The sequence below is a fragment of the Pleurodeles waltl genome, chromosome 4_2 (assembly GCF_031143425.1).
Source record: "Pleurodeles waltl isolate 20211129_DDA chromosome 4_2, aPleWal1.hap1.20221129, whole genome shotgun sequence".
Classification (NCBI taxonomy): Eukaryota; Metazoa; Chordata; class Amphibia; order Caudata; family Salamandridae; genus Pleurodeles; species Pleurodeles waltl.
In genome coordinates, this window is record NC_090443.1 from 202,778,837 (window position 1) to 202,790,845 (window position 12,009).

Sequence of the window (12,009 nt, forward strand, 5' to 3'; positions counted from 1 at the left end):
AACTCCAATTCTCGTCTCCATTTCATCCCGAGGGAAATTCTGTAGTGGAGCGTTTAAATCGTGATTTAAAGCAGTCCTTAACGGCCAGAGTTATAGGTACGGGTCGTGGTTGGCTAGCCCACCTATATGGAGTACAGAGAGCACTTAATAACTTGCCTAGAAGGTCACTGGGGGGTCGTACTTCATATGAGTGCCTGTTTGGAACACGAATGTATGTTCCTGATCTAGATGGTCCTGGTGTGGAGGCGGCAGATACGCCCTTTGACATAAATGATCGTGTCACTGTTTTGCAGGATTTACAACAATTTCGTGAAAATAACTCTTCTGCCAGTGCTGCCTCCTCAGGAATTAAGGATGAGCCAGTAACACCTACTGGTTGGATACCCAGGATTGGGGATCTAGTGCGTGAAAAGGTCGCAGTTAAAAAAGAATTTGGTCCTTCTTATCGAGCACATGTCCCTGTGTTGGGGGTAAGCGGCACGAGAACTGTGATTTTACCACCGCTGTGAGGGGCCAAAGGAAATCGCTTTGTTTCCATTGATAATGTCAAGTTACAACATGTGGCCGATTCTGCACAGCAGACCAAGAGGGACACCCAGTAGTTCCGGAATCCCTCTCACTACTGGGGAAGAAGTCCCGCTGCAGGTGATTTTCACCGACACTGTTTCCTCTCCGAGCTTGGGGAGGGTGGATGATGATCTTGCGATTGTTCCACCGACGGCGATTAATATGGAATCTTGTGATCAAATTGCTGTACGTTCTACTGACGTTTCTGAACATGTGGTTTATAGCGTGCCACGGCGAGAGCCTCCGTCTGCTTCTTCGTTCACAGTTGCACCTTTTGCTAGAACTGCTTCTGGCTGCTTCAACGACGCTGATAATGATGGGTCCGGCTCCTCGTCTTCGATGTCTTCTGTCCACGGTCCACGACGGCTGCTGGGATGGCTTAAACGAACATATTTTGTTTTTCCTTGGAACTATTTTTGGCTGTTTTTGGCCGTGATGACTATTTTATTATGGTTGGGATTTGTGGTTATTTTTTTTCTGATAATACATGGTCATTTTCTTCCTGATCGATCTGACATTGAGCACGTGGAGACTGTGTTAAAACCACATTTTTCGTCTCATATGGTTCGAAGAGACTTGTCCACAGTGAACATTTCTGCTATACCAGTTCCGGATGGAATTGTGTGGGATAAAGTAATGTTTGATATATATGGTCCCACTGAATTGATTCAAATACCGTATGTCCTCAAATTATCAATGAATTATATTGTTATACCTGGCATTGTTTCTGATGATTGGGATGTGAAGACAGTAGATTCTATGCTAACGGATTTGCAATATTATACTGTCTATGACGATGAAGATGCTTACCAGTTTAGAGATAATCATGGTGACATGTTTTGTTACAACTATTATGGACACCACTTTATTCATAAAGCTAGTAGCCCTAAGCCCATGTTTAATTATGTGCAATGGGAACATTGCTCGACTCCTCCACAAGGGAGTTCAAAAACGTATTATGAAAAATGTGCATATTTTGGCCTGTGCTCCATTACAGTCGATCTGAACTTTTGACTTTGTCCTAGTCCGGCACGGCCAGATGGTCCTGCTGGTGCTTTTGGCTTCCAAGCACTTTTCTACAGTTTATGCTTTTAACATTCATAACTCTATGATAACTCTACTTATTGGATTTTTGTTGTTTTGGTCCTGTTTTATTTAGTAAATCAAGTTCTATGTTTCTAACCAGGATATGGCATCTTTTTGTGTGGTGTTTTTAATGCTTTATTGTTTGAAGTGTTGCACAAATACTTTACACATTCCCTCTGAAGCCTGACTGCTCTGTGTCAAAGTACAGTAGGGTGAGCACAGGTTAACCCCTTCGCTGCCAGGCCTTTTCCCCCGCCTGTGCCGAGCCTTTGTTTGGCTATTTGGTGCAGTTTGCGCTTAGGCCCTCATAACTTTTTGTTCACATAAGCTACCCACGCCAAATTTGCATCCTTTTTTATCAACATCCTAGGGATTCTAGGGGTACCCAGACTTTGTGGGTTCCCCAGAAGGAGGCCAAGAAAATAGCCAAAATACAGAGAAAATTTCATTTTTTTAAAAATAAATGGGAAAAAGGGGCTGCTGAAGAAGGCTTGTGGTCTTTTCCCTTAAAATGGCATCAACAAAGGGTTGGCGGTGCTAAAATCACCAGCTTCCCAGCTTTCAGGACCAGGCAGACTTGAATCAGAAAACCCAATTTTTCAACACAATTTTGGCATTTTACTGGGACATACCCAATTTTTACGATTTTTTGTGCTTTCAGCCTCCTTCCAGTCAGTGACAGAAATGGGCATGAAACCAATGCTGGATCTCAGAAACCGCAACATTTCTGAAAAGTAGACAAAATTCTGAATTCAGCAAGGGGTAATTTGTGTAGATCGTACAAGGGTTTCCTACAGAAAATAACATCTGAAAAAGAAAAATATTGGAATTGAGGTGAAAAAAACATCAATTTTTCTCTACGTTTTACTCTGTAACTTTTTCCTGCAATGTCAGATTTTTGAAAGCAATATACCGTTACGTCTGCTGGACTCCTCTGGTTGCGGGGATATATAGGGCTTGTAGAGTCATCAAGAACCCTAGGACCCAGAGCCAATAAATGAGCTGCACCCTGCAGTGCGTTTTTATTCTATTCCGGGTATACAGCAATTCATTTGCTGAAATATAAAGAGTGAAAAATAGCTATCAAGAAAACCTTTGTATTTCCAAAAAAGGGCACAAGATAAGGTGTTGAGGAGCAGTGGTTATTTGCACATCTCTGAATTCCGGGGTGACCATACTAGCATGTGAATTACAGGGCATTTCTCAAAAAGATGTCTTTTTTACACACTCTCTTATATTTGGAAGGAAACAATGTAGAGAAAGACAAGGGGCAATAACACTTGTTTTGCTAATCTATGTTCCCCCAAGTCTCCCGATAAAAATGATACCTCACTTGTGTGGGTAGGCCTAGCGCCCGCAATAGGAAACGCCCCAAAACGCAACGTGGACACATCACATTTTTTTAAAGAAAACAGAGGTGTTTTTTGCAAAGTGCCTACCTGTAGATTTTGGCCTCTAGCTCAGCCGACATCTAGGGAAACCTACCAAACCTGTGCATTTTTTAAAACTAGACACCTAGGGGAATCCAAGATGGGGTGACTTGTGGGGCTCTGACCAGGTTCTGTTACCCAGAATCCTTTGCAAACCTCAAACTTTGGCTAAAAAAACACTTTTTCCTCACATTTCGGTAACAGAAAGTTCTGGAATCTGAGAGGAGCCACAAATTTCCTTCCTTCCAGCGTTCCCCCAAGTCTCCCGATAAAAATGATACCTCACTTGTGTGGGTAGGCCTAGCACCCGTGACAGGAAACACCCCAAAACACAACGTGGACACATCACATTTTTTTAAAGAAAACAGAGGTGTTTTTTGCAAAGTGCTTACCTGTAGATTTTGGCCTCTAGCTCAGCCGGCACCTATGGAAACCTACCAAACCTGTGCATTTTTGAAAACTAGAGACCTAGGGGAATCCAAGATGGGGTGACTTGTGGGGCTCGGACCAGGTTCTGTTACCCAGAATCCTTTGCAAACCTCAAACTTTGGCTAAAAAAACACTTTTTCCTCACATTTCGGTGACAGAAAGTTCTGGAATCTGAGAGGAGCCACAAATTTCCTTCCTCCCAGCGTTCCCCCAAGTCTCCCGATAAAAATGATACCTCACTTGTGTAGGTAGGCCTAGCACCCGTGACAGGAAACGCCCCAAAACACAACGTGGACACATCACATTTTTTTAAAGAAAACAGAGGTGTTTTTTGCAAAGTGCCTACCTGTAGATTGTGGCCTCTAGCTCAGCCGGCACCTAGGGAAACCTACCAAACCTGTGCATTTTTTTAAACTAGAGACCTAGGGGAATCCAAGATGGGGTGACTTGTGGGGCTCGGACCAGGTTCTGTTACCCAGAATCCTTTGCAAACCTCAATAGTTGGCTAAAAAAACACATTTTCCTCAAATTTCGGTGACAGAAAGTTCTGGAATCTGAGAGGAGCCACAAATGTCCTTCCATCCAGCGTTCCCCCAAGTCTCCCGATAAAAATTATACCTCACTTGTGTGGGTAGGCCTAGCGCCCGTGACAGGAAACGCCCCAAAACACAACGTGGACACATCACATTTTTTTAAAGAAAACAGAGGTGTTTTTTGCAAAGTGCCTACCTGTAGATTTTGGCCTCTAGCTCAGCCGGCACCTAGGGAAACCTACCACACCTATGCATTTCTGAAAACTAGAGACCTAGGGGAATCCAAGATGGGGGGACTTGTGGGGCTCTGACCAGGTTCTGTTACCCAGAATCCTTTGCAAACCTCAAAATTTGGCTAAAAAAACACATTTGCCTCACATTTCGGTGACAGAAAGTTCTGGAATCTGAGTGGAGCCACATATTTCCTTCCACCCAGCGTTCCCCCAAGTCTCCCGATAAAAATGATACCTCACTTGTGTGGGTAGGCCTAGCGCCCACGACAGGAAATGTCCCAAAACACTACGTGGACACATCACATTTTTTCATAGAAAACAGTGCCTACCTGTGGATTTTGGCCTCTAGCTCAGCCGGCACCTGGGGAAACCTAGCAAACCAGCGCATTTTTGATAACTAGAAACCCAGGGGAATCCAAGATGGGGTGACTTGTGGGGCTCTGACCAGGTTCTGATACCCAGAATCCTTTGCAAACCTAAAAATTTAGCTAAAAAAACACGTTTTCCTCATATTTCGGTGACAGAAAGTTCTGGAATCTGAGAGGAGCCACGAATTTCCTTCAACCCAGCGTTCCCCCAAGTCTCCCGATAAAAATGATACTTCACTTGTGTGGGTAGGCCTAGCTCCCGCGACAGGAAATGGCCCAAAACACAACGTGGACACATCACATTTTTTCATACAAAACAGTGCCTACCTGTGGATTTTGACCTCTAGCTCAGCCAGCCCCAGGGGGGGCAGAAATGGCCTAAAATACATTTTTCCCCCCAACCCCCCCCCCCCCGGGGAGCGACCCTTGCCTATGGGGTCGCTCCCCCTGCGTGACATTGGCGCCCAAAAAAAAATCCCCGGTGCCTAGTGGTTTCTGCCCCCTTGGGGGCAGATTGACCTAAAATCGGCCAATCAGCCCCCAAGGGGGGCAGAAATGGTCTAAATACAATTTGCCCCCCAGGGGAGCAACCCTTGCCTAATGGGTTGCTCCCGATCTCTAAAAAAACAAACAAAAAAAAAAAAAACACAAAAAAACAATTTGCCCTGGCCCCTAGGGTTTCTGCAGATCGGCCTAATACCAATAGGCCGGTTTGCCCCCAGGGGGGGCAGAAATGGCCTAAAATAAATTTGCCCCCCCCCGGGGAGCGACCCTTGCCTACAAGGATGCTCCCCTTGCGTGACGGCGCAAAAAAAAGATCCCTGGTGCCTAGTGGTTTCTGCCCCCCTTGGGGGCAGATTGACCTACAATCGGCCAATCTGCCCCCAAGGGGGGCATAAATGGTCTAAATACAATTTGCCCCTCAGGGGAGCGACCCTTGCCTAATGGGTCGCTCCCAATCTCTAAAAAAACTAACAAACAAAAAAAAACACAAAAAAACTATTTGCCCTGGCGCCTAGAGGTTTCTGCCCCCAGGGGGGGGAGAAATGGCCTAAAATAAATTTGCCCCCCCCCCCGGGGAGCGACCCTTGCCTACAAGGTTGCACCCCTTGCGTGACGGCGCAAAAAAAAGTTCCCTGGTGCCTAGTGGTTTCTGCCCCACTTGGGGGCAGATTGACCTACAATCGGCCAATCTGCCCCCAAGAGGGGCATAAATGGCCTAAATACAATTTGCCCCTCAGGGGAGCGACCCTTGCCTAATGGGTCGCTCCCCATCTCTAAAAAAACAAAAACAAAAAAAAAAAATAATAATTTGCCCTGGCGCCTAGAGGTTTCTGCCCCCCCGGGGGCAAATTGGCCTAATACCAATAGGCCGATCTGCCCCCAGGGGGGGCAGAAATGGCCTAAATATAATTTGCCCCCTAGGGGAGCCACCCTTGCCTAAGGGGTCGCTCCCCACCTCAAAAAAAAAAAATATATTATCCCTGGTGCCTAGATCGGCCTAATAATAGAAGGCCTTCAAAAAAAATACCCCCCTGGGAGCGACCCTTGCCCAAGGGGTCGCTCCCTTTTGTCAGTTTCATAAATAAAACAGACATCCCTGGTGTCTAGTGGGCGTTTTGACAGCCGGATTGCTTTACAATCCGGCTGCCAAAACGCAGAGAGACTTCAAAGGGAAGGAAATACATTTCCTTCCCTTTGAAGCCTCTCTGCCTCCTCCCCGTGATCGTAAGAGAAATGCTTTGCATTTCTCTTCCGATCATCCAGTGCGAAGGAGGAGGCATTGTGATTGTCAGCGCGCGCTCGTGCGCTGACATCACAGGAGGGGGTAGAGGGGGTCAGGGGTGGAAGGGGAAGGGCTTCCCCTTCCATCCCTGACTTGGGGGGTTGGGGGGGAACCCCACAGAGGGAGCGCTAGCGCTCCCTCTGGGCTGGGTGCCCAGGACGTAATGGTTACGTCCTGGGCACAGCAGCACTGTGCCGCAGGACGTAACAATTACGTCCTGGGCACAGAAGGGGTTAACTTAGAAAGTGTTTGTGACTTCCCCTGACTAGGATTTTGGTTCCTGCTTGGACAGGGCTTATACCTCTATGAACCAGAAACCCAAGTTTCTAACTGTCACTCTAAAACTATCTTCAAGAACTGGAAGCCCAGAGCTGCATACTTCAAAATGACCCACTAGTCTGTTAAATGTATTTAATTATTTATGCATTCATATTTGTTATATAGCACAGACTTAGCTGCATCGGCAGCCAGGTGTTGGGATTTAAAAGTTCTCTGCATGCTAGTGGATGTGCACCCCTACCCAGAGTGCCTTACTGCACTGATGTCTGGATCCCTAATGCTGAGTTTTTTTGTTATAGGCAAACACAGATCATGCTTGTGCGCTACGTATAGGTCTGTACCACAGACTGCAGTCTTGTAGGAAAGGGAGGGACACTCAAAACACAACCCAATTGGTGGTGTGAGGATATTGTCTTAACCAGTTGTTAATCACGGAGAGTACTGTGGTGTTAGCACACTGTGAAGTGATCAGTAGGAGTGAATAGTTTCGATTTAATCTGTGTCACTGGAGCGAGGCCTACAGGCTCATTCAATTTTGTTTTCAATTTTATATTATAATAATATACAGATCTACAATGAGATCCCCTTTGAAAAAAAATGTAATTACATAATCAATATAAATATAAAAAGTATTTTAAAAAGGTAAACATTTTAAAAAACATCATTCATTTACCGAGTTAAATAAAAATTGCATGGTATCTGTCCCTGAAAGCACTCCACATTTAAAAAAACATTATTTTTAACAAACATTTATGATTATTGTACAATGCAGAGCACACAAAAATAACATATTCTAGTGTGTGTTCCAAAACCTCATAGGGATTGCATATTCTGTTATCCTGAGCCACTCCCATCCTCTACCAGTACTAAAATTTTATAGAAGAATTCTTATCCGGAACAATAGAAACAAACCTGCTGCACACCATGATTCAGGTCACACTTTACATATGGATGAGGAAAAGTCACTAGAGCATGAACAAACAATTACCTCCAATTTCCTTTTCTATCTAAGGTAAGCATATTTTGATCCATTGAAGTAATCTTAATAATATGTTTTAAAAATACCTTCAGTGCTAATCGAGACATTGCCATTAGCTCACCCTTATTCATGATAAAGTGCTGTAGTGGTTTATTAAAATTCTCCAAAAACAAGTAGGACGTCCTACTTGGGTTGAACACTTCCACCCGAAATAGTCTTTTAATGGGACTCACATGGCTACACAAGAAGCTGTGGCTTCAATGGAGGGCTGCACGTAACCCCTTAATATGAGTTCTCGGGAGTCCCATTTCTAATTGTAAGGATTCAACCGCTGCAAGTATATTCACATAAAACATTTTACAATGTTTTTTCCCTTGATTTTCTGGAGAAAAATCCTGGCCTTACATCCAATATTTCAATTGCACGAAGTAAAGTAGATGGAATTGTCGCATTATACACGGATAATAAATTATTAAAGTGTCTTCTGCCAACTGCCATACAAAGTTTTGAGAGTGCATTGGTATGAGCCAGATAAATACAAGATATGTTCTTTCACAAAAAGATTGGCAGAAAATATTTTGCCCAACATTCCATATCCTGAATGTCCAATCACTACTTGTATGCTCATTCAGTTTAAGTTCTTCTTCTGTGTTTTTAACTTACCTTTGGCCTACATAGGTTTGGTATGTAGTGATGCACAGCACATGAGTGGTGTATCTGTGCTGGATATATGTGTTACAATACATGAAATGTGTAGTGCAGTACAAGCCATGCAAAGTAAAAGCATGTGCTGAATATAAGTGATTCTATGAGTATTAAAGTACATGAAGGATACTCTGCTGTACAGCGCATGCATTTCAAATTATGTGAAGGATGTATGTGTGCCTATGAGTGCTCCAGCACATAAAGGATACAGTGCTGTGCAGTGTATGTATGCTTTACACATGCACTGGGTGTAAGTGTGCATGTGAATGTTACAATATATGGCAGAGTACGGGGTCCATTCTGAGAGACCTTGGTCTGCATGGTGAAACATGGAGTAAAGGTAGAAGGGTCCCTTAGACAGACTGTTTTATTGCTGCATTCCTGTAAGTTGAGTGAGACACACTGGAGAGGGCTTCCCCTTCACACTCTAAAAGGTGCTCTTTGAAAAGGTGCTCTTTGAAAAGGTGCTCTTTGATTCAGTGAGCGGTCACATTGAAGGGGCATGGGCACATCTCAGGAAGGAGATTGGGCTGATAAGAGAATCATAAAGAGTAGGGCTGGGGACCTGGGCTAACTTTTTGATATAAACTCTGGTCACTCCCATGGACTGGATAGTGGGGCTACCAGCTTTGGAGTCCCTCCTACTGTTACATATTTCTTCTGAGAGGAAGAATAGGGGAGGGGAGTAGGCTTTTCAGAAGAAGTAGCCCAATTAACCTTAACTTGAAAGACTCAGGTAGTCATTATGACATTGGCGGCCTATTCTGTAGACCGCCGTGGTGACGGATGACACACAAACCCGACAGAAAACTGCCACAACCACAAGTCGGCCAGACCCAACGAAGGCAAAAAACTGTCGCACCCACCATCCACACCGCTACGCCAGCAAAACACAGCCCTCCAAATTATGATCCACGAATCACCACAGCAGAAATTCAACAGCAGTCAACCATTGACGGTGCACACCACTGCAGCAGAATTGGGCACCCATCACCACTACTAGCCAACATTGGCCAGTTCAAAAACCCCACACCTGACACATGAACACACACCCTACACACCCACCAACAACACTATAAAACACACCCCACACAACCCACAATCCCTTGCAAACACAAAAAGACTGCCACACCTTGCCAGGCCAATCCCTTACAGAACTGCGCACACACACCAAATCCACCTATACTGTCAGGAGATTACCCATTAAATCAAACTTCCACAGGAGCAGATGTGTTTTACCCAACTCCCTCCAACAGATGGGTGCTCAGACTTTAACTGATTATCTGAACCCTGCATCCGCTAAGGGGGAAGGAGAATGGGAATAGAAAAAGAGAGACCGCCTCCAGATCTAGTTCCAGCCTGTGTTTCCCACTTGAAGAAAGGATATTCAGTGTGTGTCTCTGAAAACCTGCACCTTTCTCCTTATTGGGATTTCTTTAAAGTCGGGTGATGAGAGCATGGATAAGTACATTGCTACTGTGCATTCAACTGTTCAGCCATTCACATTCACCCAATTATATCGTTCTCCTAACCTGGATCTTTTGAGAGACTAGCCTCTCTCTAAGAAAACAAGGTTAACTTAATATCTTCTTTTCTCCAGGAGTCAGAGGTTTCCAAGGTTCTCTGGAGAACTGCTCAAAGGTTCACAAATATACAAACTACTAATGTATTTTACAGGAAACGAAAACTCTTTCTCAAGGTTCAGTTTTCTCAATCACAGTCTCTAGGAATTAGTCTGAGCACTGAGGTTTGTCTCTACGACTGACAAGTCTGCAAAGCAAAAAGTTCTTGAATATATATGTATATATATATTGGCAAGTCTGAAAATCATATAAAAGGATTCCTTAATGCAGTTGCTTGAAGTTCTGTTGAGCCAAAACGAATTCTCCTCAGAAAGCTGATAGCCAGTTGTTGGAAAAAGGAAACAATTCAGCTTCTTCAAAAGGGAAAAAGTAGCTGGTGTGCACACTGTAACAAGAAAAAGAATGAATTACTGAAAACTGGAAGTATTCTCTATGAAACTAAACATTTCTGCAACACTGCTCATTCTCTTCAGGATGACAGTTGAAGTGCAGGGCTCCCAGAGAGAAACAGCTGGAGAGAAGCTTTAGCACGAGACTAAGGTAGAAACACTAGAGTGCTGACCTCACAAGGATTTGCGGCCACCGTCTTGAGTGGCAGTTAAACCTGAAGAAACTAGTTCTAAGAACAGCTTCCGCAAGAGCCACCGGGAGTGAGGACGCCGCTGCAACTAGCGTGGGTACAAGAAAAAGGGGAATCGCTTTTGCTGAGGGAAGAACTTAACGACGCTGGCAATAGTTTTCCTGACATATACATCCGTCACGCATCACACACCACATTCCCTACCACAACACTGAACACCCTCTGCACAACACACACAACACACAATAGGCATGTCCCCTCAAAAGCACCCCTGTTTCACAGATGAGGAGTTTCAGGTGATGGGAGAGGAAATCGTCAGGGTAGAGCCACAGCTGTTTGGTGCACACGTCCAGCAGATCTCCATTGCCAGGAAGATGGAGCTATGGATGAGGATCTAGGACAGAGTGAACGCCGTGGGACAATATCCACGCACAAGGGATGACATAAGAAAGAGCTGGAATGACCTACGGGGAAGGTGCGTTCCATTGCATCAAGGCAACAGGTCACCATCATGAGGACTGGTGGTGGACCCCCACCTCCTCCCCCACAGCTGACAGCATGGGAGGAGCAAGTCATGGCAATCCTGCATCCTGAGGGCCTCACTGGAGTCACTGGAGGGCTGGATATGGGTAACTCACCATTACTATTCTACCTCCACCACTTCCTGCATGGCATGTCACCCCCTCACCCGACTCCCCACAATCCACCCAACCCGACCCCACACAGTGCACCAGCCCAAAGACCACACATAAATCTGTACCCCTGCATGCCGTAGCCACTGCAGACACACCCCTTCCAGCACTGCATGTACACCCACAAGCAATACATGGACAGCATGTAGTACTACCAATCCCACAATCAACACCATTCACAACCAAAGGTGGGAGGACAACACCAAACCCATAGTGAAAGTTAGAAATGTGTAAAATGTGACAGACAATGACCCTAACAAATCACTTACATCCCACAGGTACCCTAGCCAATGTCAGCGACGAGCAGGTGCCACGGCAACCCAGTCCTCCACCAGAAGATACCATCAGTGATGACAGCAACTCTGAATGGCCCGAGCAGGATGAACTCCCTGGCCCATCTGGGACCACAAGTCAGTCGGCTTCCACATCCCACAGTCAGTCCACCACAGGGCCCCCCCTCCAACTCAAACACCACAGCAGCCACCCAATGTCCCCAATCCCCTGTTCCCAGAACACGTCGATCAATAGTGTGCCCACCTGTACAGGTACCAGAGTCGACACCACACAGGCAAGATGAAGAAGGTCCTGGTGTAAGTGGGAGTAGACACAACATTCAAGGAACACAGTTCAGGGGGCCAGCGACAGTGGGAGGCCTGCTGTGTGATGAGGGGGCCAGGCCCAGGAAACCGACAGCCCAGGAGGCACTCACACATGTCCTGAGGCATTCTAAAAATCCAAGGACAGGATGGGCCAGATCAT